Below are 7,967 nucleotides of genomic sequence, written 5' to 3' on the forward strand. Positions count from 1 at the left end.
TCGTAAATATTAGGTCTGTTCTTTATCGATTACTGGTGAATTGAATTACATTGTCCTTTATTGTTCGAATATGCGTAACACACGCATGACAACAGTTCGGTAAGCGGGGTTACTGTGATGGTTACTGTGGTGGCATTTGTAAACATTGCGATTATAGTTCAGAAAGACCGAGCGACGCCATGATCCCAAGCAACACTATGTACGTCACCACAACCTCATTTTGACTTCGTACCAGTTGGGGCTATTTCGCGTGTACACCCCCATTTTGCAATCAGGTTACACATTTATTTTCCGTGTACAATTCCATTTTTCAACTACATGTATATCACCTCATTGATTTAAAAAGTGGCTGTTACTAATTCATTGTACCCAATTTGAAACCAATGTATGGTTCTGACAATCATCTGCTTTCGTGATATATTTCTCAAAGATATGCTTGTACATTCATGAATGATTATTCCATTCCCGATATGTCTGCTCGATATGATATACTTTACATGTCAATTTCATCTATGAGTAGAATATTCCAAACCTTATTATCAGGATAATCCTTTACAAATATGGAATATCTATTTAAAACTATTCGGACTATTTGAAATCTTCGACAAATACCAAGTTAGTCAAGTAAAGAAAATAAAACATTAAAAAAGAAAGTAAAAAGAAAACATTGGCAAACACTTCACGAATTCCGAAATTCCAGAGTGTACACAATATTCAATTGACTAGTAAAAATAATACATCATCCCCTAATTCTTAAATTTGTATTTTATTTTGGAAATTGGACTAATAATTCGAATGATCAAAATATATTTTCAAACTGTCAAAATCTGTTGAAATATTGTAGATTTATCATGTTATTCCGCGTTTAAACGCTGCACAACAATCCACAACAGTACTGTTATCCTAAAAACTCGTTAGATATTATATGAAGAAACATTTCACTCCATAAAGAGTTCATGATGTCGATTTCAAACGGAGAATTTTAGTGACCTAATACAAACAGGACTGAAAATTGCAGCATGCTTTAGGTAAAGTTTAAAGTTTCACAACCGTCAAAATAGTGGGGTGATTCTTCCTTGATGTTGAATTAAGTATTGTTTGCCTTTATTTTTTATTTTGAGTTTCTACTTATTTAAGATTTGTTATTAAAACAATACTCAGAGAGTGGCATAACAGAGTTATCGGATTCAATCAGCGACGGATCCTGTGGTACCGATGTGACATATTTGGAAGGATCCACAAAGGTATTCGGACACTATCAGCAATAATTTTATATCAGTATATGAGCATGTTGAATACGTCGCTGTAATTGACCAAAAGGCTCCTTGTGCAAAACTTTGAATGAATAGCAAATATTATACTAAACCAGTAACATTCAAAAAAGGAGTTAAGTATCGTTTAATTGTAAGAATACGAAATCAAATTGCAGATTTCATAGTATTAAAATACTACTAGTTGAAATAGTAATTCGGTTTCAGAATAACACAAATAATGTCAGATAATCTAGTCGCTATATTATAATATGCTTTATAGACAGGATCAACTCACCTGAATAATGTTTTAAAGGAGAACTAAATAGAGCCTAATTTGGTATTTGTATTTCTTAAGTTATGTATATTGATTATAAATTTTAAAAAAAATGAAAAAAAAATGATTATCTTCAGAGTTATTATGATTTAAATATGAGAAACCATAAAACTGTGAAAGACTTCCGTCCGCGCCATCTTGCCATAAAGTAAACGCCAGCATGCGGTATAAACAAGAAAGGCAACAAAGCATGATGAAGAAATACTATCCGATTATATGTAAACAACTTGGGGAGTCATAGTTGGCTGGATTGGTGAATTAACTTCCAGTCTTGGGAGTTTCGACTTTTACGTTACTGTTATTTACAAGCGTATCAACATTATGGATGGATGGTAAACATTATGGATGTGCGAATGATCGAGATAGGCATTTTGTTTTTCTTTGTAGCCATTCGGTAGGATATGTGCCTATAATACAGGTTTTGTAGACGATGCTTGGCTTAATAAACTTTGTTGGAAAGTAACATGTACGCGATTCTCTATAAATATGCCGTGTAACACTTTTCCAGATTGAACCATTCCAAACCACGTCGTTGTTAACACGCTCGCTAACAGACGTAGAAGTAGAGCAACGACGTGCATTCATCAAAATACATTTGTTGTACTTTAGTCGCCCCAATTTAAAAACCTTGGGGGATTTCAGTCTCCTAAATCATTGGTAACAATGGACCATATCGCCGATGGTTATCTCCTTTATCGATTAAAATAAGGAGTTGACGTATATTTGTTTTGTTTTTTAGAAATTGACAACACAGAACTGACGTATTTTTTAACGCATCGGTGAATTACACCTCGTAAACGTGGAACACTTACGTCAACGGTATATCGCGCGTCAATATATGACTGTGATGATGTCAGTAATCATTATGATTTATATGTACGATGACAGAGTATTGCAATAATACCGCGACTTTACTTTTGGGAGATTCGGTTGGTTGATTCATTACATGATAGATTAAAACACTGTTGGGGTAAATCCAAATGAATCGACGACTCATATATGGCTGCTGGCGTTAGAGCATCAGATGTTATCAATAATATTGATTACCTAGTCCACCCCACTGCTCGTCACTGTCTGTGATATATCGTGATAAGCACGTGGTGGGTACAGGGACCATTGTGTTCTCCCCCTAAACGTCATGAACATTATTATTTCACGGGGAATAATACACATAATAACCACACTTTAAATCTAAGTGTTTTAAAATTTTACACATTTTTGTCCCCACTTTAAAATCATTTTTAATGTTTTACAATTAAACACATTTAGTGTTTTTTTTCTTAAAATAGCAAATGCAACACTTATTATTACAGTAATACTGTAGTAGTATTTATTGTTTTGGGGTGCATATAATCTACATAATTTTGAAAAGTCTACATGATGAAATCACTTGTAGTATTTTGATTGCAACATCTTGGAGATGTATTTTGCATATAACACATTTAAAGGTTTTCACTAGAAACACGTATTGAAAAGAGATAAAAGCGATTTTACTAGATTTTACTAGAAACACATTTTGAAAAGTGTCTCCACAAGAAACATGTATTGGAAAGTGCTTATTATCACAACACATTTAAAAGTGTTTTAACTAGACACACAATTTGTAAAGTGTTTCCACCCGAAACATCTTAATGAAGTGTTCATTATCACAACACTTGTAAAAGAGATTTCTCTAAACTTACATTTTGTAAAAGTGTTCACGACACGTGGAATGGTGTCTCAACCAGAGACATGTTTTAATGAAGTGCTATAATTACAACACTTTGAAACAATGATTTCACTAGACACACATTTGGAAAGTATTTTCCGCCAAAATATGTATTGAAAACACTTTGAAAAGTGCTTCCACGTAAACACAATCTGAATAGTGGAAAGTGCTTATAAGACACATTTTTAAACGTGTTTCCACTTATAATATGGTAACAAAAATCATTGTCATTATCATTTTGGAAAGAGTTAATGAGCAAAATATATCAAATAATTCGTTTTATGATGAGGCACTTTGCACTATTGCACAGTAATCACTTGCAGTAGTTCACTTGCAACGTGTATTGCCAAACCATTTGACTGTGTGACTATTATATTTCAAATGAACGTTCTCGCAAAAAATCTATTTTTATATACAATAACAAAATATCATTTTGGGTTTGATGAAAAAGTAATTCACAAAGAAAATAATTTCAAGTTGACCCAGCAGAGCGCTTTTGTTGTCTAAATGTGACAGTCCGCAATTTCGAAATAGGTTGGTTTTTATTAAAAATCCTCTCACAAATCAAAAGTGATTATTCTGATAGCACATTCAATGAAATTGATTGCAATACAAACACGCCACTTCTTAAAAATAGACGTTTAGACATTACATTACATGTGATTCAGACCAGTTTGAATTGTAACGTTAATTATATACATACGCCGAAACGACTGAAGGGCTGGGCGTGGATGATGGGAGTGTTCTAACTATGGTGACCTCTGTATACATATATAAATACATATATCATTTGTATTTATAGCATGTCTGTGATTAATCGTAATACTATGAGATTGAATTACGACATATTTTAGGCGTGTAGTGCTTATCGGAAATACCTACAATCCTAACAACACAATTTCCCGGTACGAAACTGTTAATACTTTCGGATGCTGATCAAATCTGTCACGTATATACATTCTCACTAAGCTAGGTAGTCGCTAGGGAACGTCCCCCTAGTTGCGGCTTGCTGTGGCTCCCTAGGCCAGGTCTAAATATTCTATAGAAACGTCATCAAGATGCGGTTCGATGGTTTGTTGGAACTCCTTGAAAACACGCCATAACTATAGTTAACTATTATGAATTCGGTTAATTTAGGGAATAATAAAAATATCTTAACAAAATATTTGTAGTTGTTTTTTTAAAGTACAGATTCCCTCTTCAGTAAAATCACAGTCACTCTACTAGGAGAGTGACTGTGGTAAAATACTCAATTCCGCTTATATTTAAACACTCCTTTTTAATTAAATACTAATGCCCTGCTGTTGGTCACGTGGGATCGCAGAGATGAGTTCGATGGTCATACCCGATAATTTCGCAAACACACGAAGGAAAAGACCTACAAATTAGTCACTGGTAAACACTGATAATTTTGTGTATGTTCTCATCATTAGCATAGTTATTGAACAACTACCGAGGTAGATTGATACCACTGTCTGGAGAGAATATAAGAACACAGTGCCATAAAAATGTTCATTTGTGTTATATATTGAATCCATCTAAACAACCAATGCGCTAACAGTGATTTGTTCACGTAAATAATTATTTATTTATTGGTTTACGTTACATTTTCGACAGAATTCCCGGCGTTTTATGTGGTGCTCTCAATGCGTGTCGTCCTCGCATTGGTTGATGTGTCCAATTATATCGGTTAATTGACTCAATATCATTACAAAATATCCCGATATACGTTTTCATTATATTGTAATTAACGTTATGACGTCACGTAGACAGACATGCACGATAATTTCCACCAACTATAATCTAATATTAGTTTGAAGAATAACTACAAAAACAATATAATCTAGAAAGTACACCGCTTGGTGGCTATCATTGTACTTGATACAATGTATGTTACAATATATTCAAAATACAATATAATTAAAATTACGTACTCCCACCCTGATTTTCAGCGTACGTAACTAAAAAAAACATATGTATTGTTGCTCATACAAAACATTACATACTCGAGTAAATTACTAATTATTAGAATGCGTGTTGGGTGGGCTAGGTACCTCAACACGTACTAAGACACAGAAAAGCCGATATCAATCGAAACTATAATTTAAACTAAATTTGTAACGCAATACACCAATTTTATAATAAATACTTGTGTAATATTTTGTACTGCACAGCCGAACAGTGGCTGATATGAAAGTGATTTCATACACCCGTCTAGTACGTCATTTTCACTTCATATGAAATGCTTTGCCTCTAGAGGGCGCAAATATTTGGAAGAGTGTCAGTCCGATCCATTGCATAATTTAACCACTTTGGTTTCGTGACTAACTGTATTACTACATGAACAACAGTTAAAATAAGGTTGAAAAGACAACATTTGCTTATACATGGTATTGTGGAGTAAAAGTAATAACATGTTTATCGATCTGTAAATAGCAATAGGATTGTCAGTGATTGAAATTATCTGTCAGTTTGAGTATTTGGGGCCAGTATGTTCTCAGATAACTGTTTAAAGGGAGTACTTATATTCAGAATTTTACCTATTCCAAGTACTCGCTAATTTAAGTTAAGTAATGGTTGGGGAAAAATCACTGTGAAAAATATACTCATTGGTTAATTTGAGCAAGATCATTAACAAGACGAATGGCAATGACACCATGGTCTTTGCTAAATGAGCTACTATTGCATATTCATTGAAAATATTGTTATGAAATAGCATCATTACCATAAAATAAATTAACTAGGACAGCTCTTCACTGGACTCCAGAAGGATGGGAAAATGGGGTCGGCCTTAAACACTTGGTGACTGGCTGTGAAAATGAAATGACTAACCTCCACCATGATAACTTTGGACACCTCTCCTCGAAACTCCTGAACATCATAAGGATCGATAGGCCACTAACTTTCCACTGTGAAAAATGGTAATTTTTAACTTACAAGCCTAACATACAAAATTTGGGAGGCACTTAAACTTTATACTTATTCTTCAAGCATTAAAACAATTAACATTTATTCACACCAAACCATGCACAATTTCCTATATGGTAGCACTCTCCTAGTTTATCAAAATTAAATTTTTCTGGATTACCGGTTTTCAAGTTCAATGTAATTTCTTTTTCCAGAGATCCTTGCGGCCAGAACACCGAAAGTATATATTTGTCGAAATGTATGCAAGATTGGTTCAATGCATGATCACATTGTTATCTTTACACATCAGACATTGCCATAAAGTAATGAATTTAACAACACGTTAGTTTCCCTTCATCGAGATATTGAATTCGAAATACATAAACAGCAACACAATATTTTCACAATTAGAATACTAATCTAGTAGCTTTGTTTTTTTCGCTACTTTGTTGTATACTTTTTGATTGCAGAATAAACTGCATCTTTCAATGTTCATTCAAACCTCAAATGCGCAGAAATAATCCACAAACATAATTAAAAGAGTAAACTGATTTATTTGAACCATACATGATCAAATCTTCCATCGCCAAATGTATACATGGATACCAGTTGAATACTGACTCGGATTGTATTTAATGACTGAAAAAGTAATACCCTGATATTATCAAATCATTCAAAATAGCTTTATTGGGGCATTATCATTTTACATATTTGAGAGAAATGTGTACTGAATGTTAAATTATTTTCAGCATGTTAGAATGATAGTTATCACTGTTGAATTGTGATAGAAATGTGTAGATTCAGAAAGATTGTGTGAATTTTACAAGGGAAGCTACATTGGATTAATATCATAAATCCAACAAAGCCGTGTAGACAAAGTATGAAAGAATGGCATTTCATTTGGGTACACATTCAGAATGAAAACGTAAAACAAGCTTTACTAGGTAGACAGGACTTCAAATTACCGGGTATTACTGTTTTACAAACAAGATAAATTTTGATTGATCAAACATTTTCAATTCCCAGATCTTAATACAATTACTGTTAAACATCATAGTCCAAAGATCTCAATAAAACTATACAGGGGTATAAATGATACATGTGCAACTTCAAAGATAACCAAGGTTATGCTACAGTGTATCATACATTAATAGGGCAATGGAGAAGTTCCAGTACTTTTAACACAAAATGGCAGTAAAAATTATACAACATTTGTTTAAATTAATATAAAATCTGTATTAGAAGCTGTTGGTTCTATTAAAATGGTACAAATCAATAGAGGGCATGTGGTTTCTAGAGAGCATCTACACATATGAAAAATGATTTTTGCTTTCATTTGTTCAAAAAGAATGGGTGTGACTTCTATTAGGAATGCAGCTTCTAACACAGATTTAACGGTACTCTTTTAGCCTTGGCTTTGGTTTCAACTGGATAGACACCTTGAAGTACAATTTAGATATAGAAAGGCAAACTTGCCAAAATAATACAAAGGTACATCAAATCAAATACTGAAAAATAAATGTGGAGAAACATGTCTAAACCAAGCACTCTTCTGGGCCATTGTCCATAAATGCGTGTATAAAATATGTCCTTAAAAAGCTTTTTGGTTCAGTTTAGACAGGTTTCACTATGATCACATATCTGCATTTCTCTTCACTAGTCAAATATATATTACAAGAAAAAAGTTGGTCATATCAGTTTAACTTGAACATGGTTTTAACCTCATAACAGAGTCTACCATAGTTTACACTTCAGTCAACAAGAA

Source organism: Saccoglossus kowalevskii, chromosome 4 (assembly GCF_978046115.1).
Source record: "Saccoglossus kowalevskii chromosome 4, keSacKowa6.1, whole genome shotgun sequence".
Taxonomy (NCBI): Eukaryota; Metazoa; Hemichordata; class Enteropneusta; family Harrimaniidae; genus Saccoglossus; species Saccoglossus kowalevskii.